The 27,494-nt window shown below is 47.6% G+C and overlaps 1 long non-coding RNA gene across 1 annotated transcript in view; it reads left to right on the forward strand.

Moving 5' to 3' along the window:
- Positions 1–27,494, forward strand: part of LOC142888766 (uncharacterized) — a 40,754-nt gene that overhangs the window by 1,176 nt on the left and 12,084 nt on the right. The window lies entirely within an intron of this gene.

The raw sequence follows: 27,494 nt of genomic DNA on the forward strand, positions 1-27,494 counted from the left end.
CTTGGCCACCCCAAGGAAAAAAGTCGAGTCGGGTCGTTTGTTCTTGCTGTACAATCGTCCACACTCGTATTCATATTGTAACATTCCTCAAGTGTGTTTAGTTTTGTGTGTTCCAATGTTTATTAATGTTCGCGTTGCTGTTCGTTTGTTATACTTCCCCTTTAAGAGGATGACAGAGACCCCGGACAGGTGTGTGTACAGTGCGCAGGGCTGTGGAGATGTTTGGAGAGATGTGTGCGACTGTCTCTTTCTTGGCCTAAGTGTGGGAGAAAGCCAATATGCGTGTTATTTGACAACAACGTATTCCATCAGAAATTCAACTTCCGGTGGTTGTGATCAGGGTCTGCACTGCACGTTATGATATCCGTTGATCTATTGCACGTTCAGCTTGCTTGAGTGCGTTTTGCGCTTCTGACTCCTCAGGTGCCGCACTTTTGGGCGTTTTTGCGTCTGAATCATTAACGAAAAAAACCTTTGTGGATGTGACGCAAAGGTGGCGGCGATTACCACTTTACCGCAATTTACCGCTATCCATTCTTTGTGGATCTGGCCCTAATAGTCATAAAAAGGAAAGAAGAGCGTGGAGGACTGTGGCTCTGATTGATAGTTTCAATTAAGTTGCTTCTCTCGGATCAGCCAGGCGCTCCACCGCCCTCCATTCTTTTGTCAAAGCTCGTTTGTCCGGTGCGATTACTGCCCGAGGGCATCCTGGTACCTGACAGCCCCCAGAATAAGTGAGGAGGGCATCTGTTGCTATGGCCCCGACTACCGAATAGAGCCACAATTACAGCCCCTCGGAAAACACATCAACTGCTTCCGGGAGGTGACAGTCTGATAATTGCGCGCAGCTGTTTTTAGTTTTGCTTTTTAAAGGCATTTCAAGCTGACATCATGCAAAAATAAATGAGGAGTGGAGGAAAACTGGGGGGTTGAAGCAGCTTCCTTCCTCCTTATCATTAAAGAGTCAACAAGCGATTTTCATCTTGTCAAATTTAAGGTCGTGAAAGAATTGGTACGTGAAGCTGTAGTGGTGTTATTTCCTCTGGGGTGGAGCATCTCATCCACTGAGTATATAAAGATTGATAGAGCTTCCGGTTTCAAAAAAACAGGGGGCCCAGGTAGGAATGCCAAAAAGATGCAATTCTATCCTTTGGCCAGCAGGGCCATTACGGAGCAGAGCCCTAAATAGATACCTTTGTAAATTGGCAATTGGTTGGAATGTTGGAATGAAAAAATGCCCCCCCCCAAAAAAAAACAATTCAGCAAACTGGTTCTAATGTTTTCTTTGATTTGGCCTAATTTGAAGTCAAAATGGTCATAAAGTTAAATAAAGTCTAGAAGCCAAGCGTAGTGGGCGTATTGGAGGGTGGGTGGGCCTTTGAGGCAATGCATCCAAACGTGGAACCTTCCAGGTGCTGCTAACAGCGAAACCAATCTCTAGCTTTCCAAACAGGGACTCGCAAAATAGTGTTTGGGCTCCTCTCTCACTCAGCGGCTGTTTGTTGCTTCGCATCCAGGCGAGGAAAGGGGCAGAGCGACGTCGATGAAAGGAGCGCCAGCCTCTTTGTTTCGGTTTACACGCTGTGCTCAGCTGTGCTCTTTAGTGGTGCAAATCGGTTATTGCATCCTTAAGTTCACTGTTGCACTGCATGCTGCTGCGGCAGACAGTGGAAACCCTCAATGTCACGACTGGCCTTCGATTTTTGCTTGCTTCTCCGATTGTGTGTACTTGTGATCGCCTGGAAGAGGTCAGCGCGGATAAGCTGAGAGCGGTCGATCCTCTGCCGATCTCTCGTTTTTAAAGGCCTCGTCTCCTCGACGCGACTCGGGTTTGAGACGTGCGTCTGGCGTGAAGACGGAGGGAAGGTGTGAAGCGTGACAGATGGCAGCGAGGTGTCGCAGCGTGTGATGAGCCTTTTTTTTTTTTTCTTTCTTCGTCTTCAAGCCTTTTCGCCAGCATGTTGCTAAGGTTTAATTGCACGTTATCTTTTGCCGTGTCTTTGATGTCTTTTGCGTGTTTGCCCACCTCGATATCTGCGCCCCGGCTTCGGCCGCACGGGACCCGTCTGCATGCTGGCAGTCTGGCTGTCAGAACCGTGATTACACAACAACACACAGTGGTAAGAAAAACCCAGTTTCCACTTTGTCACTTTCCTGCAACTCGCGGCTGCCGCTGCACATTCCTGAAGACGCATCAGGAGGTTCAATGTTTTTGTTTTGGGGATTTTTCTTATTTATTTATTTATTTTTTTACCAAGATTCAGGGCAGACCGCTTGGGCTCTTTTGGGATTAATGTGCCGCTGCAAAAAAAGAAAATACACAGTAGTTCCAAAAGTTTTAGATCAGTAGAAGAATGGTGTTAATATTTTATCGTCATTAATATTTCAGACGGCTTTTTCTCGCTGTCCCCAGACTCTGCCGTCTGATATTCTCCAACCTTCTTCTCACCAGTTTGACTGAGATTGCCCCGCATTGGCTGCCGAGGACTTCCTGTGTTCAGGTTCCACTTGATATTTCCTCATGTGCATCCCTGTTGCTCTTCTGTCAGCTGGCATGTTGATGTGCACAGGTTGCCATTGGCCTTGGACCCTTGTGCCTTGCCCCAGGGCACGAGATGAACTGATCTACCGATCCCAGTGTATCCCACTCGCTGACCACTCACTGAGGCTCAGTGAGGCTTGTCGCAGTCGGCCCAAGAGCTCACAGACGGCATCATTGTGTAAAGTCTGTGTTTCTATATTTTTCATTTTACAGACTGTAAAACATTCCGGAGTCTTGCCTAGCTGCCACGCACCAGGGCTGCTGACCTACACGGGCTGTCAGACAGGGAGGGTCCTGGTGATCAGCTGATCAGCTGACAGCAAATAATAATAGACATGTCACTTTCCTCCTGAATGGACCAGACAGTCGGAAACTGACAGCTTCTTTGCACAAGAACTAACAAGGTCAAATATCTTCAGATGAGCAAGCTGGCGACAAGCTTGTCGCACATCAGCCGCTGAAGACATTCGAGACTCAGAATATGGCAACATAAACCCATATACTCCCTGTCGCACCTTCTTGAATCAGTTGGAACTTCCGCTGCACAAGCAAGAAGAATCCTTGATGTTGGAGGATCTTCCTGTGTAGAGTTTGCATGTTCTCCTCGGGTCCTGACACAATCAGAAATAAAACACCAGACCATCAAATCAACCCAACCCAGCTTTTAAGTTGTGGGTCTGGTCTCCCAGATGTTGCCCAGAGGTCTTCAGAGATTTTTATGCACCATCTATCCACTGTGCAATATGCATCACTGATGAGCATCTTCTCATTCCTCTCCTGTGTAGTTCCCTTCTTCCTCTGCTGTTGCTGCCTTCTTCTGTTGTCTAGTTGTTGTTTTTTAAGTTCTGGCTCAATGCCCAGCATGGGAAACTGCAGAGCATAAGCTTGTCCAGAAGGTCAGCTTGGCTCCAGCGGAAATTTATACATGCAGGAGTAATTGGACTCCTAATCACGTTATCAACCGGTGACACAATGTGCACATGGTGAGTTTTTAAATAGGACAGCAGACGTGCACTTGGGTGCCGTTCTCACTTTAAGTGTCTTGGTGCCGCACGCCGCCATGCACCCATGCCAGTAGCTGGTGGCGGAAGGCGGCAGGGCTCCATGTGCCCAGCACACACACTCACCTCTATCTCCAAGCAGCGCACACACACCGTTCTATCTCCAGACAGCACACACACTCTGCACCTCTATTTGCTGCCGCTGTGATTTGCTCTGGATTGGACTGGGAGAGCTCTGTGCTAATGGAATGGCTTATTTCAACTCTTGCAGTTTGGCTGGTGTCTCATCTATTAAGAATGCCCTTTTCACAAAGCCTGCCATCACCTGGACAGCACAAAAAGAGAAACAAATATCCTCATGTCACAGCTTCAAAATCAGAAATGTGTTGTCCTTGCACAGTGCCAAGCAGCCGCTTCCTCTTCCTAAATCATCCCAAGAGCAGGTTCAAGGTCCCTAACCCCGTCAAATTCTAAAAACATGTCTATCGTCAGTCCAGTCTCCTTCGCCTCGCTGAACTGGAAATTTCCCCTTTGTGATGTCACAAAGGGTGCTGATACCTTGTCCAGATTAGGAACAACACCCCCTAACCAGGTAATGGCGCTGCCCTCTGATGGCGCCTTGTTTTTGTAGCCTCGGTGTCCATCTACCTGTTCAAGACTGTTGCTCTGAACTCCAGGATCCCTGTGGAATCTTGAGACCTTGTGAACAGGGATGGGGGGGGACAAAAAATGACAATGCAAACTAAGTCCTTGAAGAAAATGTTAATGTGTCCTCTTGCCGTCCGGAACAGGCCCATTAGCAGCAAAGTGGCTCTGTTTGTGACATTTAGCTCCGCACAGTTTTTGTCGACACGAAATAATTAATAGAATATTATGAATACATTATGGAGTAATTACCTTTTTAATGATGGTGCACTTGTACACTGATTGTGAGGGGCATTGCAATTAGACGGAAGCTAATGGCAATTATTTGACGTCTGTATGTGTTTAACAATGAATGTAAATAAAGACTAGGACTAAGACCTCACTTGTCAGAAGGCGACTCTATTGCACCACTATGTGTCCACAGCACTGACGCTATATAAAGATGGGCGGAGTTTTCGGTTTCACTAAGGAGGTGAAAGTGCCAAAAACATTATATTGTTAGGCCAGAAGGGGCCACCAATGAGTAGTTGCCAATACAGAAAGGAGTATTCAATTCATAGCTTCACAAACTGGTTTAAACCACTTTGTTTGTGTAAATCGTTGGTAAATCAGAAGAATCTGAGAGAAATGAGACGAAAACAAGGATTAGTTAGTTGGCTGCTTGCTCTACTCATTTGTACCGCTAGGTGCTGCTAACGTTAGGCCATTAAGTCCATGTTTTGGGGCGTCCAAGGTTCAGGTCTTAAATCCAGCAGTTTATCCCTGACAGTTGAGTTAGAAGATGCCCACACACCCCCTGCACTCCCCAACAACACTTGCGCGCATGCATGTACATACATATATATATATATATTTTTTATTTTTTTTTTTTCCCCCAACTTCCTGTCTCACCCTGACCCCCTCAGTGTTACGCACCACATAGACCAACAGCTCCTTTTCTGTCAGCCCCTCAGAAGCCGGCCACTTCCTGTCCGTCTGTTTATGCTCGCCATGTCAGAGGGCGTCGGCCGAGGCGTGGGAACGCACAAGGGGACGCCCAAGCTCTTCCACAGGGGAGGTGTGACAACCGCGGGGTTGGGGTGGGGACAACCGTACACACTCTTCAGATAAACTGACAGATGCACACACATCCGAGCAGCTCCTCCCTGCAGGCACTCAGCCATCTGAGTGCTTGTTTGTTATCGCATTTTGCGTGGTCACGCTGCAAACCCGTGGGAGTTCATGTTACTGGGAAACACATATTTTCATTAAGTTGACACTTGATGAAAAGTGGGACTGGTGGACGGATGACGGGGATAACGCAGCGAATGTCACCGGGTCACAAGTTGTTCGCCAGAATGTTTTGGGGGTTGTTGGATTGTGTATTTGTGTTGTGCTGCTGGAGTCTAAGCCCCTCCGGATCTCAACACAACAGACGCAGATGATTATAGGACGTCTACCTACTCATAGGACTGTAGGGATTAAGGCAAATATTGGTAAAATGTTGAACTATCCCTTTAAAATTCTCTTTAAGTGAGGGTATAGAGCTGTGGAATATAAATTTCATATTCAAAGCCAAGGAAATGACTAAAATTGAGTGTGAACCCGTGTGTGTGCTCAGGTGGACTCCCTGTCGCATGTACGTGTTTTTTTTTGTCTTTTATCTCCATTGAAATTGAATTTTAAACCATTTCACCTTGTTTGTTTGTTTGTTTGTTTTTTTGCTTTGTCTGTGGCACTCCTGAGCGCGATCGCAGCTCGCTAAGAAACTAAAGCACGTGGCAGGAAAACATATTCCATCCTTCTGTCCTTTTTTTATTTTTTTTTCAAAGAGGAGGAAGAGGAAGAAGCGAGTGGAGCGGTGAGACCATTAGGCTCTGAAGGCCACCGCATCGCAGACAAAGGACTCCTTAATGGAGCACAATGACATTTACTGCCATTTTGTGCCATTGTCGCCGGGTGGTATGCCATTATCCCACTTGGCATTTTCCTCAACTAATTTGTCGGTGTAAAGTAACTTCCTCGCTGGTCTGCTGGAGACGGAGATAGCGCTGATGTTCCCCGTGTTCCGCCTGTTTGGGAACATGCTGACATCCCTTATTCAGCTCTTTTTTCCCCTGTAGCTTTGCTCTGTTGTTGAGCTGGAACCGCGTCTGATACCCCCTTTTTTGCTTTGTAAGCAATTTAATTCCTTCGCTGAGGTGACTCCTGCGAGATGGTGACATAATGCGTGCGTGGTTGAGGCAGTGCAGTCAGTGTGGAGGGAGATCAGACGCGCTACAGTGAAGGTTCCGTGGGTGGCTGGTAGTCGCTGGTGTCGAAACCACGTTTGATTTATTGTGATATTTTTTATTTGTGCAGGACCAGGACGCCTGAAGCTTAAAGAAATAATCCTCCCCAAATTCAAAATGCCACCTGTTAACCACTCGCCAATTTTCTTCCGTTTTTTTTTTTTTTAACAAATCCACATAACCATTCCGGAGTTTCACAGAGGCAAAAAATAACAATGTCACCCAAGGCCAGTGCAGCAGAAGCCTTCATCCTGTGTCTGGATGTTCCAGCAGCCCAGTTAACAAGCTACTGAAAGCTGTTTGCAAACAAGCTTGCATGGATTCATCGTGTTCAAGAGACAAGAATGTATTAAAAAAAAAAAGAAGAAGAAGAAGCTCAAAACTGGTTAAAAAACCTTGTGTTGAGGTCGCTGTTTTAAGACAAAAAGACTCTTGCATCCTCGAGAGACTTCGATGACGCTATAAAAACAGCATGACGACGTGTCATTGTTACACTTCCAGAGATTGGCCAGGAAGTGAGCTTCCATGCCACTGTACTTTTGTGGGATTTGTTCCCTCCCCTGAAGATGAGTTGTCATGGATTAGAAAATGTCAACAGAACTTCCATCACAATAGCGTTAAGTAGTAACATTTTTTTTATTTTTTTTTTAAAGCTACCTGTCACTGTTATCACTACAGGCCTCCGCTGTATCGGTACCTGGTCTTGTTGTGTGGGTTACAAAATATCCCACACGTTACAATTTGGCTTGAACTATCACTTTAAGGATTAGAAAACCCATCAAAAAGCTCTTGTGCCCCAAAAAAAGAAGGCTTTAAAAAAAAACCTGCGCTCACTCCCATGCGGATTTCTATTTGGTCCCGTTTTGAATGCAGTGCCAACATTACACTTTGTAGACACGGACAGCGCCAACAAAAGGCTGCTGATGCCATTGCCCCTCCCCTTTGTCTTGTACCGCCGCCTGGTCACCCAACCCGCTCGCTCGCTTTCATCGCCGTCACCTACCAACAATAATTAGCCGCTGCTAGCTGTCGTCTGGCGTCCATATCGCGGCCGGTGCCTTGACACTGCTGACCCTCCCTCCCTCGACGGCACCCCTCCACAGTAATGGGCCGCGGCTCGGCCTTGACAGCCGGGATGACCCTCTTTTTCCCTCCTGAGCCGCCAGCTCTTCATTAAATCCCACTGCCGGCTGCTGACACACGGGGAAGCGCCACCTTCTCCCCCCACGTGTCTGTGGCGAGCAGCTGGGGATCTTCACAGTGCCTCGTTTCCTCGCGCCACCCGGGTCAATAGCCACGTCCTCGGTCACCCAACACCTAACCGTGATATATTGGTTCCACCAGGCTGTATTGATTGCGAGGGGTACCCTCCTTTTTATACACCTGCAAAGTTGTTGTGTGTTCTTCTCATCGGCTGGTTTGCCTTCGTGTCTATTTTCTGCCTGAGCGGTTGTTGTTGTTGCTGTTGCTGTTGTCGCCGGCAGATTGGGAACACAGAACTCGGTGGTGTAATTAGATTGTCGCTGGCGTGCAAAACAAAAAAAAGAATTCACTCTGACAATAACACAAATGCCATACAGCAGATGTAGCAGAGGTGGTGTAGTAGTGTTAGCCTGCTAGCCGGCATTATTGCTAAACTGCAGTAGTGTCTTTTTTTTTTCGTACAACCAACCAATAGCCAGTTGGCTTCATAGCCAGCAAGCTAGTCAATCAGATGAATAGCAGTTTTGTGAATGTGGCGTCATTATGATATCATAATGAGAGAAATGATATCTGAGTGACAGCAGTCGGCATTTAGCTCCGTCATTTATCTCTTTGAGCATTTTGGGTTCAACATGAGGATAGTTTGATTCCAAAAAATAAATAAATAAATAAATGAATTAAACATGTGTCATCTGTCTTACAGCGTTGCGCTACATTGAATCACAAGCACTTTGAGTCTCACCTGGCAGGAAGGAAAGAGTGAGGATGAGCGCCTGGCTTGGTGTTCTCCTTGCCGACACCGATGACTGTAACAGGCGTCGCTCGCTCCATGTGGGATACGCTGTCTCTTCCTGTTATTTCTTCTGCCTTTGAATTGAGGGGAAAAAGACGTCAATTACGGGCAATTAAGCCAAAGGCGGCGCTGTGACGCTAATCTCCGCAACGGCGGCTGATGTTTAGCAACGTTTGCTATTCCGGCGCAGGCGCAGCTCACCTATGACAGGTGCGGCGTGAAAGGAACTTTTCTTTTTCTGTCCTCCTGGGACCGCGAGCGACGCCCCTTTAATCAGCGCAGATTAGCTCAGCCTGCAGCGCAACAGTGAGCGAGCAGGTGAAGTTCAGCTGGGTCTGCGGCGTGACGGACCTCAGAGTGACGGTCGGCGTGGGCGGCGGCAGGGAGGCGGGGCTGGCGGTGTCGACACTGGCACCGTGCAATGCAGGCTGTTGGCCTTAACTGGCTGGCCTGGGATCAAGGTGGGCCGAGGCCGGTTGGGATGTCACGACTTCCTCCGTGTGTGTGTGTGTGTGTGTGTGTGTGTGTGTGTGTGTGTGTGTGTGTGTGTGTGTGTGTGTGTGTGTGTGTGTGTGTGTGTGTGTGTGTGTGTGTGTTTTGGCAGAGTTTGCGTTTCAGCTGTACTGCACTTAACTTTTTTATGAATTTGTGCTACAGGACATATTGCCTCCAAAACAACCTGCTTCAAAAACAGTTTTTATCACCATTGCAGTCGGCATCCTGAACAGCACGAGGGGGGCTACGCTTTGGCTTTTCTTTCCGTCTGAATGCGTTTCTGTCTGCATGGAGAAATATGATGGGTGTGAATGTTCAACTCAATCAGTCAACTTGTATTTGCACGGCGCTGAATCACATCCAAAGGCATCAAAATGCTGTAAACGTTGGAGCCTCTACCAAGCTGTACTGACATCAGATTCCACTAGCTTGGCCGTGTGTGGTCATCAAAATAATCCGAATCCGAATCGGGAATCGCATATAGAAGCGTGTTGCCTGTCGCTGTCTGATTCCCAGGTGCGGTGTTTTTTCTGCGACGGTGTAAATAACCGAGCTGCTGGATGCAACGTTGCGTCTTTCTATTTTGTCCAAATGCAAATAGCCACTGAATCTTAACAGAGTGGTTGTCATCATGTGGTCGTCCTCACGTCGCGGGAAGCCCCACGTGGAGGCGCCTTTGATTAAAACGTTTCGCAGCAGCAGCAGCAGCAGCAAATGTGGAAAACGCGCGCACGCACACAAACACACGCACGCACATACATACGCACACACACAAACACACACCCCAAGCCTCAACGCTAACAAAGCGATTAAGTCGTTTGGAAGTGATGCGGTGCCGCATTAAAATGTGTCCTACAGTATATAAGCTGCAAACACAACGCAGGGGGGGCTTTAACAGGATGTTTAGTGGGCCCTGAAAGTAGCCTCGGATCATTAAACAAACAGATTAGATTTTGGTTCCACTTGACAAATTGACTGTAATTTCTCGTGCAGGCTGGATGATCGGTAGAGATTGGATTTCAGCTGCGCTCTGCTCTGCCTGCTGAGATATTCACTGGGAGGCAAAACAAACATCTCGCAATTCCTCGCATACACACACACACACACACTCACGCAGGCTCACACACACACACACACACTCACACACAGACAGTTGTTTTTGTCCCCTGCAAAAGCTGCAATCCTTTATGCATGACACAGAAATTGTGGAGGATTTTTTATTTTATTTTATTTTTTGCACAGCTTTCGGACGTTTGGATGGAAAAGGTGAGCAACTCTGCTCTGGGAAAACAACACCAACACCAAAAAAATAAAAATAGAAATAGAAATTCATGACAAGCAGATGGCAAGCAACAGGGCAACTGTCAGTCCAGCGTCAAGTTGTGACTTTGGACAGAAATATGGTGGGTTGGGTGGGGGGAGGGGCACGGTTGAGGAGGGGAAGAGGGGGGGTGGGGGGGTGGGGTGGGTGGCGTCAGCGTTGAGGATGTATTCAGGCCATCTGTCTGCAAAACAACAAGGTGTCGAAGCTCACATTCTTCTGGCGCCGCGCTGCACCGGCACTTTGAATTCTCTTTGACGTCTTGTCCACTCCGACCCCAGACTGGCTGTTGCATAATGATGTTTACATTTCATTCAGGTCTCTGAAAAGTAAGTGTTCCCTCTCGGCCCTCTGCTCAATCTTCACTTCCCTCGTCCTCTTCTTCACCTGTGATGTTGCACTGGTGTTACGCTGCATCGGGGTGGCATGAGTGTGTGTGTGTGTGGGGGGGGGGGGGGGGGGGTGCACGTGGTTGGAACATCGGAAGGAAGCTAGCAGGTGGAGAAGGAGGAGGAAAGGGAGGCAGGAGAGGAGGAGCACGGCACGAGGAAAAGGACGGGGAGGAGTGGAGGAGGAAGAGAGGAGAGGGTGGAAAAGGAGGAGGAGGGGTGGAGAAGGAAGAGGAGGATGGAAAGGGGGAAGAGGAGGAGGGCGAGGGGGAAGAGGAAGAGGAGGAAGACAGAGAGGGGGAAGAGGGGGATGGGAAAGGGGAGGAGGGCGAGGAGGACGGAGACGGGGAAGAGGAGGAGGAAGAGAGGAGAGGGTGGAAAAGAAGGAGGGGTGGAGAAGGAGGAGGAGGGCGAGGGGGAAGAGGAAGAGGAGGAAGACAGAGGGGAAAGGGAGGAGGGCGAGGAGGACGGAGACGGGGAAGAGGAGGAGGAAGAGGATGGAGAGGGGGAAGAGGAGGAGGAGGAAGAGGGGGAGGAGCCGCTGGAAGTTTACACACACACACACACGTTCCGGCTGTTGCCAAGTGGGAAGGAGTTTGTCCGCCTACACACGTGCGGTGCGGAGAAGCGGGAGATGTGTGTCTGGGCCTGGCAGAGAAGCTGCTGGCTACTCCACTGTAGCAGGTGGTGCGCTTTTTTTCCCTTCTTCTGCTTCTTCTTCGTCTTCCTTTTCTACGGACAACGCTACATGTAGGCAGCAAGGCGGCGGAGCTGCTCCCGCTTCAGCGTCAGTCTACATGTCTACATGCAATATCACTCCGCCACTCCATGTCATGTGACCATCATCGCTTGTGGACGATTGCTAATGCAATCTAGACTCTTTTTTTTTCCCCCCAGGCTGCGCTACTGTACTGTTAGCATATCAAGTGCTTGCTGCCATGGGAGTAGGGGCGGTGGGGGGGGGGGGCACTTCCTGCTTCACAACTTCACGGCTGATTTGTGATCTTATGTGTGACTGGAAGTGCTTCAGAGGATGGAACATTTCACTCTCTCAAAGTTGTTGTCAGAGATCTTTATTAATTGGATCTTGCTTGTTTCGTGCATGGTTTGTGTGTGACTGTACGTATTGTTGTCAGATTGTGCTGCTTTCTTGGGCGTCACCGGAAAAAAGATTTTCCGTGTTTAATCTGGTCAAATAGAGGACAAGACGGCGTGACTTGATCAAGAGCAGATGAAGATGTAAAGGAAAGAAAATGAATCGTGACGTTCACGACTCTGTCGTCGAGCATCGCCACGAAAACAAAGCTCTCTCTGGTGTTTAACCATGCTAAGAAGACCCGGACGCTGCTGCACCATCAGTAAAGTGCACCGGTGGAATAAAACCCGGCCTCTGCCAGAATTGATTGTGCCCAAGCGCTTAGTCAGATTTGCCCTTTATTTTTGGGGTTGTTGATGGAAAACCATTTCTGCCAGCAAATCTCTTTTTTTATGGCGTAATACAATTTGGGCGAAGAGCAAAGAACCATTCTTTGAAATCAAAGGGGTTTTTCCTTTTCTCCACCCCCACCCCCACCCCCACCCCCCTCTTCCGATCAATACTGCGGTCTATCTGCAGAGCATCTGTGGAGACACAAAACAAGCCTCCGCCGCTGCAGAGACAGGCGGGACATTTAATGCATGCACAGGTGCCCCCCCAACCCCCACTCCCTCCCTCTCTCCATCCCCCTTTCTTTTCCCCCCCTTCCCTTTTTCCACATTTACCGTGACAGCCGAGGCAAGACAAAATGTCACGCGAGACATTTTCAAGTGGAGATAAGAAACCTCGGATCGGTGTTGGCTCTTATCATCCTGACCCAGAAAAGTCATGTAAATCTCAGAGGTGCGGGGACACCGCGCTAATTTAGATGTATCTCAGAGCCGATGGAACGATGAAGGGTGAGGGAGGGAAAGGAGAAAAAAAAAGAACGCATTAAGACGATCCCCGCGTTCCCTCGGCGACCGTCGAGCCACAGATTAAAATGCAAATTGTTCGATTAATGTTTTCACTCGGTCGACCATTGGCTGCTGCAATTAGGATTAAGATGAGGCTTTTTATTCTTTTTTTTTTTTTAAAAAAAAAGCACGGCTCCCCCTGGGAACCTGGTAGGTCTGACAGTCCAGGGAGTTGATTCGCCTCCATTTTTAATACGTCCTAGTTTACTGTAGGTGAATAATTAAGTAGCACAAAGGACGACGCAATGTTACCTGTGAAGATCAGGGGCAAAATGTAAACCGTGGAAATATGCTTTCGTTCGTGAGCGCCGTGTTTTCTTCTTTCGGACAGTTTTATGCTAATGTTAATACTAGCTGCTCGTTGTTCTGCTCCTCTTCTGTAATCATTATGGTGCTGGTCTGTCATCAAGGTCACCTTGGCATGATGTTTCGATACGTTATCGAGTATTTCTGAATTTATTCATGTCGTCATGTAAGAGGCGTTCACACCATCACGATAGGCCACACTACAACGTGATCCCACTGCCATCGAGTGACGCAACGCCAGTGTTTCTCACCATCACGTCACGCTTTTAGTGTATGGATGTATGATGAAACATGTTAACCGCTCCTATAGGTGCTAGTTGAGTCACTTATTGGTTGATTCCAAATAAACAAGTGTGTCTGGATGGACGAGTCCAATAGAGAAACAATGAGAAAACTATTTGCTTACAGATTTTAATAAAGTTTAACTTTTGATTTGATTTGGTTTGATTTTCTTTGTGTGTGCACGCACGCGTTTGTGTTTTTATACAATATACTCGGCTGGAAAACTTTTCCAACTTTTTGTCCCCCGACTCGCTTTGTCATCCTCACGGCTGTCACAACAATGTTTCACTCTCACGTTGTATAAATGCAAATGAGGCAACGCTGGAGGGATGGCACAGGCGTTTTCCTGTGTGTGTGTGTGTGTGTGTGTGTGTGTGTGTGTGTGTGTGTGTGTGTGTGTGTGTGTGTGTGTGTGTGTGTGTGTGTGTGTGTGTGTGTGTGTGTGTGTGCGAGCTGAGCACTTGATATTTACACTGCACTGCGCTGATGCTGAGTAATGTTTGATGATGGGCCGAGCTTGTTCAATCCCCACAAAATGTTACACGCTCCGCCGGCTCGGGTCATTATGTTCAGAGCCGTCACGTGTTGCCGAGCACTCACGGCCTCCGATAAAGTGGCCTGGAATGGGGGAACGCGAGGGATCTGGCGCTGTTGTTGCCACCGGCTGTTTACCGGAACGCAGACCGTCACCGCCGCCAGGACACAGACAGTCATTTTCTTTTTGGTGAGTTGAGTGATTTTACAAAGAGACAAGAGGTTGAGTGAGGTTTTTTATTTTTTTTTTTTTTTTTGCAGCACGCATTCTCACCATTAGATGGTGCTGAATGGTTGACACTGGACCTTTAGTCCTTAGTTAAAGAAAAGATTTTATTTTCCTCCAATTCTTAGTTGCTATTCTACAGTTGTGTTTAATGTCTTTTTTTAAATTATTATTTGAATCGTAGGAATATTGATACGTACGAAAAATCACTATGTTGGAATTCATTTGAAAAATAATTCTTTTCTATTTGTGACTTCTGCCGCAAACATTTCTCACACCAGTGTCTGTGTCGGTATCCTCTTGGAGCCTGTGTGTTGAGGAACCATCTCTCCGCTTCACCAGCGAGAAGCGAGAAACGGCGGCTACTCACGGTTGATCCCGAAATAATTCCACCCCCGAATCTCTCTCCTGACCCCGGAAGGCTCTTCTTATGAGGGCTTCTGATTCCTCGGTTATTTCTGGAGCCTCTGCTTCTGTCCACGCTAATCTGCGAAGCGTCGGGCAGATTGAACCTCGCCAGGCTCTTCGCCTCGCGCGCCGCCACTAAATGACACTTATGATGTTTTGTTTTTTTTTCTTCTCCCCCCCCCTCCCCCCTCCCGTTCTTGTTTGGCCACTCTGTTTATCATCTCCAATACCTCCCCACTCACACACACACACACCACCTTTCTCCCGGCTAGCCCCGCCCCTTCCCCTTGGCAATTGTAGCCGAGATGGAAGACAAAGATGGATGAAGCTGTTTTGAACTGTGACACGTCTCCATGCAAGTCAATCCATTATTATTCATAAATAATTGGACCGTCTGTGCCCGGCTATTTATAGAGTGCATTGCTGTTTTGCCAGCAAACTGTGAGAGCTTCGTCTCTCCACCTTTGACGCTTCCTGGAAACCACACAAGTCCCAAGTTTTTCCCGAAACTGGCGTCACGTTCCCGGGTCTGAATCTTTTGGCTGAGTGAGACCAAACTGAGTCACTTACTGAAACAACTTGTTCAATTCGCGGTCTCGTTGGGCACTTAAATTTAAGAAGAAAACTTTCATAAATCTCTCAACCATTCGTGGTTAACAATGTGAGGTAATAGCCGTGGACAGGGTATTACAGAACGTCCGATATCGCCGGGGCCAAAAGCTGCATGTTAAGTCATTCGCTCACTGAGCATACAGCTTTTGGTGAACCTACTGGGCGCCAAATGACTGCCGACTGCTCTCAGATTGCAGCAGGAGAAATATTTTGCCGTAATCAAACACGTCGAGTGGAAGAATAATGTTTCAAACTGCAGGAAAAACAGCTTGAAAAAACACTTTCAAGCTTTTTATAAATGAATGTTTGGTGAACGCTGAAGCAACAGCTGGCAGACAATGAGACGGTACCAGTCGTTCAATCAATCAACTTTAAATTGTAAATCTCTAAAGCACAATTAAGAGAAAACCACATACAAATAAAACCTGCTGAAATGATCGAGGACATTAAGTCGAAGAATAATGCCCAAGTGTTGTTGTTGGGTAGGAAAAACTTTAAACAGCATAGAAACAAGTAGCAATTGTCGATATTTATCCCAATTTTTTAAACCGAACTGGGCTTATTTGTGAAAGCAACAACACCTCAGAGTGAAGTGTTGGCCAGCAAAGTGTTCTTTTGAACGAGTCTTATTGTTTTACCGATTTGAGTGAAAACCAAATCTGAAAAATAAATGAAAAATATTGCAGCCAGAGAATTTTTCTCTTGGCGTTTCATTTTCCTGCTAATTGCAATCAAGTCTTCCATGTTGACAAGTTAGGCTATTCTTAGTATCAGTTGTCCGTGCCTGTTTGTGTGTGTGTGTGTTGCGGGGAGGTTAGGGTTGGGGGGGGGGGGGAGTGTCTACTTCCTGCTTTCATCAACTTTGCAACTGATGTGATCCTATATTTCAGTGGAAGTGCTTCGATGGTCCATTTTCCTCTTGAAATCTCAGTGATGCAACTTCATTGTTGTCAGACTGGAGTGGTTCAGCCCGCTAAGAAGAATTTCATCCGTCACGATCCCGAACTCCTTGACCCGTTCCTGACTCCACGCAAGTTGGGCCTCCGTCCAAACTCTCGTCTTTCAGCCCGAGACCTCTCACAGAGCGCAAAGCGGGCCCCCTTAAATCCATCTGAGTCTCTGTCCGCGTGGCCACAACATAATAACTCATTCTCCCCTCTGAGCATCCGTCTTCCACTTAAGTTAAAAATCAATACGAAGCTGGTGAGGGCCGGCCAGTCGTTGCCGGATCAGGCGGGAGCGGCGATCCTGCTCGGAACAAATTGCTGGCAGACACGTGAACGGACTGTTTCGACCGCTCATCCTTGACCGGCCGGCCCGGCCCCACCTCCATTATGTGCCTACAAGCACCTGCTTAGCATGCGTGGTTAAAACTTGAACAGTGCCCTTGAAGGTTGAAAGCGTCATTGGCGAGAAACGGAGCGGGCAGAGAATTCTAAGAGCGAGGGTGAAGGCGGAGAATAAGGGGAGGAAGGAGGGAGGGAGGGAGGGAGAGAGGTGAAGTAAAGGAAATAATCAGATTGGGAACAAAAGGCGGGTGGATTATGTGGCACTCGTGGTCCGCAGGATAAAGCCACGGCCCTCTGGTGAATATTACATGAGACTTTTAGATTAGAGCAGATGAAAGGGACGAGGCCAAGTTGCGCATAAACATATCGTGGATTCAATTTGCCCTGGTTTTGCGAGAGTGCGGTTTTGAATTGGAACGTCTAATTGGAAAAGAGGGAAGGTGGAATGAGATCTTTGTTTTCTTCCGGTGGGCACGGATGCACTTTGAAGATGCGCGCAGGATTAATCAGTGGCAAACGTTGGCGGGGCCGCTGGGAATTCTCAATCAGGTCGCCGTTTATTCCGCTGAGTCATGATATCAGCAGGGAGGCCGCGTACGGCGAGCTAGTGGGAGGGGACGAGGGTGGGAGGGGGGAGAAGCCAGCGCCAATCCTGAAACCCGAGAGAGGTTTTGAGCCTTTTTAACCTTCCGTCCTTTTGGATTTATCTCACGTTTCCGCTGCGCGTCGAGGAGCCCAGAGTGACGTCGGCGGAGCCTGGAAGGTAACTGGGTTCATCCTCTGTCCGTGCTGATTCGTTATCAGGCGGCTGCAGCCCGAGGCTCCTATTGGTGCATGGGGACGCATTAGCCGCACGGCGCCACCCTGTGGCGGTTTGTCCAGCCAGTGGCCACAGTGTTTAACTGAACCCATACAGCCGTTACTTTAGCATTCACGCTAACCATTTTAGCAAGGCTCACGGTCGCTTCCTGTTTCGGTCTTTTGCTTTCTTTTGAGGGTTTTAGAGCACTTAACAAAACTCCACTGGTGGCTTTGTTGCAAATACAAGACAGCTGGTTGGTTCTGAAAAAAAAAATGCTGATACTGCAGCACTCACTTCCTGTATATCTCTTTCATCTTCTTGTGTAGCTTCCTGAATTTGCCACAACTACAAAGGATGCTAATTAAGGAAGGAATCCAATGCCGTGTTAGAAAAAACCTTTTTCATTGGCTGTTAACAAGATGAGTAGGCAGAATTTCAGCTGAACACGTGCATGTGGTAGCGTATTAGCGCGTGTGCCCGTGGAAAAGGTTGGCTGAGGCGAATCTTCAAGTCCTTTCCCTGCAGCGTTCCTCAGCGGTGCGGTGGGATTTGCTCCAGGCCAGCAGTCACACACAAACAGCCGAGCTGGAGAAAGCCGAAGCGGTCAACGTTGAGCTCTGTCTGCCACGCTGAGAGGCAGAAAGAAACTGTCGGGCCCGGGCGGCACAAAACCTTATCGCGACTTGAGCTGCGTCGCTCGCCAACTCCTAAGTGACTTTTATCGGGCCGAGTCCTTCGAGCGTGACTGCCGTAATGAACCTATTAGCCATGAAATTGACTTTTCGGATAAATAAGGAGCTGATGAGAGTTTTAGGGGACCAATTTCGCCGTTTCGACTCCTTTGTTTGAATTTCCTAATTACATTTGAGCCTTGGTACATTTTTAATAACTGGATTTCGCACATGTGCAGACAAAGTCTGTCGCTTCCCAATTTCGGCTTTCAGTCTGTTTACCAGCCTTTTCCCCGAGGTCATAAAATGACCAGACCTTATAAAGTGGAGGAGTTTAATTCAATCTTAAACAAGTTGTCTCTTTTACACGAAGGGGAAAAAAAGAAATCTGGCCTTTTCTCGCCTCTTTGTTCATCGCACCGGTGCCATTTCAGTTGTGCCTTTTGTTGTTTGCGTTATGTTTTTCTGCGATACCCGGGTTTGACATTCCACTTGAAGGCGGCACACCAGGCAATCACACTCAGAACCAAAGGCCGGCTACAGTGCGAGACGTTAATATTGCGGCCTACGTCTTTTCACGGAGGAGTGGCGGCATGAAGGTAAATAAGAGGATGGTGACGCTTCATAAAAGCAATACGACGCTGCCACATCCCAATAAAGTTTCCATCTTGTCGTCTCTGACTCTCATCAATCCTAATAAGAGTGACGGCGATGGTCTTTTTTTTTTTTCAGAGGTGCCCACAGCCAATCACCTGCCTCCATCTGAACTTCTAAACCCTCGACATCCTTCTTCTCTCTCGCAAACATCCTCTTTCACTGCATCCGTAAATCTCTTCTTGGCTCCTCCTCTTCCTTCAGACCTCCTTCTTGCTACCTCCAATCTTTATCTCCAAAACATCAAATATTCTCCGTCCCTTTTATTCTTCACCTTTAATTTCAGTCTCCCCGGCATTGTTTTTGTCACACCACATGCCCGCGCAATGTTTCTCCACCTGCTCCGACCGGCTCGCACGCACACCTTCTCCCCTCACATCTCTTCGACACTTTCTGTCACTCCGTACTCCAACTCCTGCTCTGCGCCTTGAGACCTCAATACATTTTGATACAAACCAGTGAAATTAAATTTGGACCAACCATCCTTTAGACAGAAATGTTTTCTTTCTTGCTTCTTTGTGCACACAGCTGTTTCACTTGGTGCTGAACAGGTGGCCTCAGCGTCCCGCGGGGTATCAACAGTCCCCGCAAACTGTTGCAGGTGTGAAAAAAAAAAGTCCCTGGATAATCTGCGCGCGTGCAGACGGGGCCACGCCGGCGTCTCCCCATTCTCATGGATATCCTGACATCCAATCAGCACACCCCATTGTGTCGGGTGTCAGAACCCGGGCTGATTGATTGTAGCGCCGCTCTGCGCCCCTCCGCTCAGAGATCAGCGCCGCAATGACAGCGGGGATGCGCCAATGAATAATGCATGTCTCAATCAGCCAATCCCGACACACGCAAGGGCGAGAGATAAAGAGATGGATAGATAGACGGATGATAGATAGATAGAGGCCAGGCAGAGAAAAGATGTGTGGGGAGGGGGGGCAGTGGGGGATGTCGATTAGTCGATAGTGACGGTTGCTCGACCGGGAGATAAAACTCTGAGTCATCGTGAAACAACATTGCATGAAAATGCAATTACAATATAACTGGCAGCCTCTTTTTTCCTCGTTTTTTCTCCTTTTTTGAGTTCCTCCACCTCCTGAAGATATAAAAAGTGCCGCGGCAGGTCGAGGCTTGACATTTGCTCCACGGTGAATGAGTGCCAACACATCACGTCCCGAGACTCGGTATTGGATCTCGGAACTGAGCTCAACTTCTCCGCGGGAGAGTGAGTTACGCTATAAAAAGGGGGCATATCATAGATGCTGCAGAAAAATATCTTATTTATGAAGCTGGCCACGAGTCATCCAAGGCCGGCGTATTGAATTTGTATCAGGCGCTCACTTGTTGTTCTTATTTTGGGAAGGTGCTTAATCACGTTGCAGCAGAATCAGGACTTTGGCGCTGAGCTTCGGCCCCAGCTGCTCCCAAACTGCACACTTGTTTTTCTTACAGCTTTGTTGTTCTCAGTGGGAGAGGGATTTTTAATGTGAAGTGGAAAAGACGTGGTCGACAATTAATGAGGCATGTAGCCACTAATGGGTCTGGTCAATCCATGCTTGGTCAAAATAATTGTTATTTAATTATAATAATCAAAAGAAGCAAAAAGTGAAAAACTTGTGATTCGATTTTTTTAGTAATTTGCCAATCTGTCCTCAGTCTATAAACTGAACTATCAAGTTGAGGATCCTTCAGGACATGACCGTCTCCGTCCCTCCCCTAAATGGTCACTGTCCGATCATACGGGAGCAGGTGCAATTATGCAGGAGAGGTCAGTCGCTCGCTGCAGTAGTTTAGTTAGCATGTTTGCAGCCGACGTAGCATCAGCGCTAATCGGAGAGACAGAAAGGTATTTATTTTTATGTGTTGTGTGCACAAACAAACGCGCAATGAGGATGTGTGATTGTATTTGCTTCCGTCTCTCCTGAGCTCAAATGTATTTATTAACAAGTTGCGTTTCTATTCGCCTCTTGACCGTCTGTTTCCCTTTGCCGCGGCACCAGTTCATGTTACTCATGTAGATTTCTTTTTTGTTGTTTGTGCATTTAATCCTCTTGTGGGAAGGAGCGGGGAAAGGAAGGAGAATAATGAGGAGAGGCTTCTGCATGAAAAATGAAAACCAATTTGCAGTGAATTCTATTCTAATCGCTCTCTTTTAAATGTAAATACCTATGCGACACATTCAGTTTGACACAGTGTGGATAAATAAGCGCTTTTAAGCCGCACTGTGCACATATAAAGGCATGCACCATATGCATTTAAATATCATTATATTTCCACATATACACTCTGTTGAGTCATGTATTTGGTAAGGAAAGAATCAGGTCGACTTTCTGTCATTGCCCTGTTTAAGAAAAGAGGTCTCCAGTTTTAGCAAAAAGCTGTGTAAGAAAAAACACATTTTCTGGTTGTGTTTTGTTGTCGTCCTGTAAATCTTTTTTTTTTTTTTGCATAATGCAAGAAGCAGCTTTAAAAAAAAAAGTTTGCGACTCGTCATCAAAGTATTTGCTTCTGTTGCAGCTTTTTCTTCCAGTGCCGTGAAAATAAATATTTCATTCACTAAAAAAAAAAAAAGAAAGAAAAAAGAAAATCCCTCGTTTCTGCCTGAGCACATGAAGCATAAATCACATTTCGGGCTACAAACCAGACTGTTCACTGCAGGAAAAACTCCGGTGACGATGCCCATAATTAAAAATATGATCCAGCGCTTGTTGCCAATTGCAGAGCAAAGGCTGGGATCTGACCCAGTTTTGTTTTTTTTCTTTTGTTTTTTTTAAACTTGCGTCTCGCTGACGTCACTGCCTGCGACGCTGGCAGCCTGACAACATCAGCAAACGGAGGGGAGTGCGTTAAAGTTTGATGACCCGCTGTGCAGAACTCTGTTGGTCCAACGGTCCTCCACCTCGGCCCGGCAGTGCAGTGATTTCCAGCAGGCTGATTTCAGCTTCACAGAGTGCGTTTGTCGTCCAAAATAGGTCGATGAAACTGAATCCATCCACCGGCTGCTTTATGCAAACAATGAAAAAAAAAAAGAGCAAAACTCTGAGTGCCGTTTAGAGGAAGCGATCCTCGAGGCATTTAGAAACACGTACCAGGGTCGCTGGACGGACATGTGCGACAAATAAACGCTGGGAAATGAACTTAGGGGGCGGGGCTGCCACTGGGACGACGCCCTCTAGTGGATGCAGTGGTTGCAAATTTTAGCATGTAGGAGATTTGCATGTTGCTGAGCTGTCATGACGGAGACGTGAGCTTAAAGCAGGGGTCCCCAAACTACGGCCCGCGGGCCACATCCGGCCCGCTGCGTGTCTCTGTCCGGCCCGCGTGAAGGCAGTCATAATCCCGCCCCCCCGCCACGTAACTTTGCTGACACGTTAGCGTAGCACGACAGCGATAGCGCGCTCCCGCTCCCGCTCCCCCGCTCAACAAAGACGTTAGCGCTATTTCCAACCAGCAGCGCCATGGAATTGATTGATTGATTGAGCTGCCAGTATACACTTTTATTAATTCATTTATGGGAAGTATGTTAAGGTTTTACCAATTACAAAAAGCATAAATCAAGCCAACTTTTGCACGCTGGACTTTTCACACGACAACACAATAAAAGAAACTCATCCTTCCCGGCACTTCATGACGCTCTGCTCAGCACCACGTCAGACCAGACCGACTGCCTTCAGTGCTTCTTGTCCTGGCCCCTGTCCCCTGTCTCCTGTCTGCCTGTCCCCAATTAGCCTGCTCCCTGTCAGTGGCTAATGTCTTTCTAATTGAGTCTCCACAGGTTGTCTACCTGTTTGTGGAGGTTAAAGCTGGAGTGGAGCGGGCGGGGCACCGCTACTCATGCCGCCGGTGGCATTCTCTTTCTTTCTAAATTCATCCTTTTTCAGTCTTTTTCTTTCTTTTTTTTTTTTTTAGACACGAGCTGCCAGCGGAACGGCAGGAAGTGCCATCCTCCGTTTGCAGCTGTCATCCTTCACAGCCGTCTGCTCTCGCGGCCGGCGTGCTGCTTTTGGCCTGCCTCTGTTTGTCTTCGCCGCTGTTATGATAAAGAACACTTTGGGAGCTCGGACTTTTTGCCACACGCTCACTCGTTTGCAGCAGGAGGAGGAGAATTGTATCCTGCGGTCCAGAGACGACACGCAGGAGTGAAAACGTCACAGGCCTTCCTCTGCGTCAATGGCAAACCTGCGTCTGCAGCTCCAGCGCTCAGATCCGTGACGCTAAGTAAACACTTTGTTGTCACGGAAACAGAAATGTACTGTTTGAAAGCTGCCTGTGCCCGGCCCAATGTGTGGAAGATCCATCAAAGAATGTTTTGGGTCTTTGTTTGTTTTTAATCAGGCAGCTAAAATCCATCCTTTTCTTATGGGTGGCTGTAAGCACAAGGCTAACTGTTGTGCTTTCTGAAGATCCATAGCGCTGTCTGCATAATTGATCCACTGGAGTTCCGAATCATAAAAAAAAAAACCAAGAGTGGAGATAATGAACTTGGAAATGGCGTGTGTGGAACCTTTAAATGAGGCCAATGTTTCCGTGTATTTATTGTGATTGGCTGTTTCAGGATAAACAGCCGCATCAGAATCCAGTGCATTAGAATCCCTCGTTCCTGCACCACCGTCCACTGCACTTCCATTTCTTCTAAAGTCTCTCTCACACGCACACACACACACGCACACACACACACACGCACACGCACACACACACACACACCTCTTGCCTACATTTCGCCTCGCCTCTTACCAGGTCCAATCTTCTTTCCAATATCGCTCTCCAAAGGTCCATTTTCTGCTTGCCATTATCATTCCCAGGCAGCGCTCTCTCTTTTTGGAATCCACTCGCCGGCCAGGTGCTTTGCTTTCTCTTTTTTTTTTTCATAAGAAAAAAATGGAAAGGTTCTTCTTTGTCTGGCCGCGGCTGAACGATACCGACATCATCGCTATAGCGTTACATTGCTTTTTCTTTTGGTTTGTTTCCACTTCCTATTTTGTAGCTGTTAACCACGGTTGTTTGCTGCTGCGATCAGCAGACGGCCGAGACTGCGTGGAGGTCAGACTGCAGTGAGGAACCCAAAATAGAAGTATGGTAATACACCTCCTCCCTCTCCCCCCCGCCCCCCCGTCACACCCCGATCCGATCAAATGACCAGCTCTGTGTATTGATCAGCGGCAGGAGTGCATTAGTGCCTAAACATGGACTGGCTGGTTAAGCAATAAATGGCTATTGATCACGCCGCTCATTTGACAGCCACCTATTATCAGAGTCTGTGTTCCGCTTGTCGCAGCCGGATTCCATCTGATGAGCCGCCCGGCGTCACTCAGCTTGTGTCTCGGAGCAGCTTATGCACCGCAGCCAAATTCCATGGCAGTTAGCTCAAGTTGCGTGTTAAGAAACACGACAAGACTAACTCTGGGGATGCGGTAACACAACTGCAGGTTAAGTCATAGATGGGGTGCAGCCCACACGTCACTGGGGACAGCCGTTGCCCTTTGTGACATCACAAAAATGTCTGTAGCCACCCGGGAAAAAAAAAATCTAAATGTTGGAGCTTCCTGCTAAACTGATGCTGTGGGGGACTTTCAACTACCAGCACCTGGCAGAGGATGTTGCTACTATCTGTGTGTGTGTGTGTGTGTGTGTGTGTGTGTGTGTGTGTGTGTGTGTGTGTGTGTGTGTGTGTGTGTGTGTGTGTGTGTGTGTGTGTGTGTGTGTGTGTGTGTGTGTGTGTGAGGGGCAGCCAGACCCTCCACTTAACCCTGCCTTTCACCCCTCATGGTGCTCCGCCAGATGATAATGAATCCTAATTTCTGCCACTGACACGTGGCCTAATGGAAACTTCATTCTGTGCAAATTATTGTTTTGGTCCAATTATATTTTGGTTTCCGTGTTGTTCGCAATGTTCTCATGCGGCTGCCGCGCAGTGAGGTTAATTTGTCTAATCGCCCGACAGTTTGTCGTGCAATACAATGCGTTTGTCTCCCGCTGTAGCGTCGTTATGATCATTATGAAAACGGCCACATCTCCTGCCTCCGCTGCTCACAGATCCGCCTCCTGTTCACCTCAGTGCACTTGGCCTGCTGCAGCAAACGGGAAGGCTTGCTTTGCTCCAACTTGTTTTTAGGCTCTGACTTAAACTAACATTTAGCTCGTCTCCTTGTGCTTCCTGCGCAGCCTTTTTCAGGCCATTATGTGAATTTGATCATTTTTTATTTCCCTTGAAGTGGCTGTTGAGCAGGAAACTGCCTGCTTCCATATCTGTTTCCCACTCATTCTCTCTGAGCGCTGGAGCCAGATAGCACCATTGTGCGCTGTGGGTGCACGGTGTGTGGGCGCGTGTTCTTTTGCGCGTGTTTGAAGTGGGTGTTGTTTAAAATATATGCCAGATGATGGGGATGTGCATGGGATTCATACAGGGCTTTTTTTTTTTTTTTTTTTTTTTTGGATGCCTGGTTTTACTTTTAAATATTTTTATTTTCTTCCTATATATAAAATTCTAATTTTATTTTGATAATCTGTCTGTGTCATTTGTTATTATCATTATTATTATTATTATTATTATTATTATTATTATTATTATTAGTAATAACATAATCAAGTCTGTAAGCGGCCCACTGACAAAAACGAAAGTAATTTTCCAACCACTTTGGGGTTTTCTTGCCACTAGGGGGAGCTGTGGCCTGAAGGCAGAACTGTCTAGTGGTGTGGGCGTGGTCAGTCATTGATGTCCTCACACATGCCTAATTTCATGTCGACGTGATGTCCATGTGTGAGTTATAGCAACCTCTGGTGGTGGTAGTAACGGTGGTGGTGGTGGTGGTGGTGGTAATAGTAGCAAAAGTAGCAGCAGTGGTAGTCTTTTATTACTAGGTTGCTCTACGTGTGCTCCTCCAGCGCCGTCGAAAGGCATCGCATCTTATCCAAGTTGTCTTGAAGAACCTTCTCTCCCACTGCATTGTCTTTGCTTCATCCATGGATCAAATGATTGCAGGGGTCATTAGGAAACCCAGCTGCACCGGTCCGTTTCCTGAACGACATGACATCATCCCGACAAAGAGCCACCTCTCCTCTCTGTGACCCCCCTGCCCCTCGCCACCCTCCACCCTCCACCCTCTGGTTTGTGACCCGTGAACGGGTGGCATATCTCCCGGGGCTCCTTGTTGATGGCTTTTTAGTTCGCCTGACATTTTGCCGTGTGTGAAATCAAATCAAGCAGAAAGTGTGTGTGGGGGAGGGGGGGTGGGGTGCACCAAGTCCACCGGCTCATCAGCCGAGTCAGACACCAGCAAATAAACTGCAGGTGTGAGAATGCTCTCGGTGGAAAAACCTGCGTATTTTTTTTTTTTGTTGTTGTTTTTTTTTGTTTTTTTCATTTTAAAGCAGTCCCTCCTTCTGATGGGGTTGAGTGGCAAACATCCATCCACCCTTCGTCTTGGCTTATCTCTCACTCAGGGTCCCGGCGGGAGCACGGCATTGGTCCGACCCTAATGGGAGGTGGGACTATTGGGCAGGTCCCATCCCAGCCATGTCTGGTGAAAGACGAGGTGACCCAGCTGGCAGTCCTTCACATGGCCAACACGCCCACTTCTGTGCGACTGAAAGTTGCCGCTCGGCCCGGTGCTTTTTCAATAGATTTTTTTAATTTTCATATCTCTGTTTTTATGAGAGTCTTTCATTGGGATAAAAAAAAGAAAAACATTTTTTTTTCCCCCCAAAAAAACTCAGATGGGTAAAATAATAGAATAGCACAGATACCGAAATGTGCACATATACAGTACCATTAATTATATAATGCTAAAAATGAATAAATAGAGACATGAAATAAATACAGAAATTGAAACATTTAGTCTGAATAAGAAGAAATATGAAAACTGCCGTTTGTCCTCTCTGGGCTTCGGTAGAAACATGGCAGCCCCCATAACGGCAGCGCAGATGTCAAGTACAAAGACGTGGATCATTTCAAGAAAGCGAAAACACAACCATGACTGAGAAACCACTGAAGGAATCACATTCCGTTCCCCCTCGGCGTATAATCTCACACACCAGGCCTTTAAGGAAAAGTGTGTGTGTGTGTGTGTGTGTGTGCGTGTGTGTGTGTGTGTGTGTGTTTGTGTGTGCGTGCACGCCCGTGTGTGTGTTTGGAGAAGGAGGTGAGACTGAAAAGGGGGGAGGGATGCATGGGATCCATGATTAATGCAGCTGTGCCCTTGTGTGTGTTTGAGGGAGGCGAGCGGACGAAGGTGAGCCAAGCAGCATTAGCATTCCACCCGCGGAGCCGCCGCCCAGTACAGATGCTGCGCTGCCTGGACGCCGCCTGCCCAAAAAGACTCTACAGACGAGTCATGACGAGCAGCTGCTTCTCACACACACACACACACACACACACACACACACACACACACACACACACTGTCCGCTGCTCTCCAATGAATCCTTGTGCTAATTATGTGAGAGTTCTCCTCAATTATTTTTTGCTTTTTAGCCCCCACTGTTATTTTCTCTCCGCCTGCTAATTTTGGCCGACAAAGCTGCGACGGAGGAAAAAGAAGCGCGAGACTCAGGAGTAAAGGTTGAAGGAGCTGCCGTCTCTGAGCTCATCACATATTCAAATCCTCCCGGCAGCGCCACGAAAGCGTTTTTTTTTTTTTTTGGAGGGTTTTATTTGGAGCGGTGACAGCCGGGGGTTAGCCGGGAGCGAGAGCAAGAGGAGCCGCTGGACTGACGGTGCAACTTTTGACATTTACGCTCACCGCGCTGCATGATAAAACTAAGACAAGGGACCACCGGAGGAAGGCGTTGCTCTTGTTCCTTTCGTGATGGAGCAGCGCCGACTTTGGGGACTCTTTTCTCATCAAGTCTTTTTAACAGATGTTGCAGAATCAATCACCTCAATGAAACCCTTTGTTTTTTTTTCCCGCTTTGTCGTTGCCGTCAGGTTACAAAATCTTGCTTATTCGTCTCGACAGCTCAGTCATTCAGTTGCAATGGATTCTGCAAGCAGCCTGTTTCCTTTTCTTGTCATGCGCAGTTGGAGGCGCGGGAGGGTTTAAGCTGCAGCACAAGCTAGAAGCTGCCGTGAA

This window comes from Nelusetta ayraudi, unplaced genomic scaffold, assembly GCF_046127955.1.
Source record: "Nelusetta ayraudi isolate G7.1 ecotype Tasmania unplaced genomic scaffold, CSIRO-AGI_Nayr_v1 ptg000020l, whole genome shotgun sequence".
Lineage (NCBI taxonomy): Eukaryota > Metazoa > Chordata > Actinopteri > Tetraodontiformes > Monacanthidae > Nelusetta > Nelusetta ayraudi.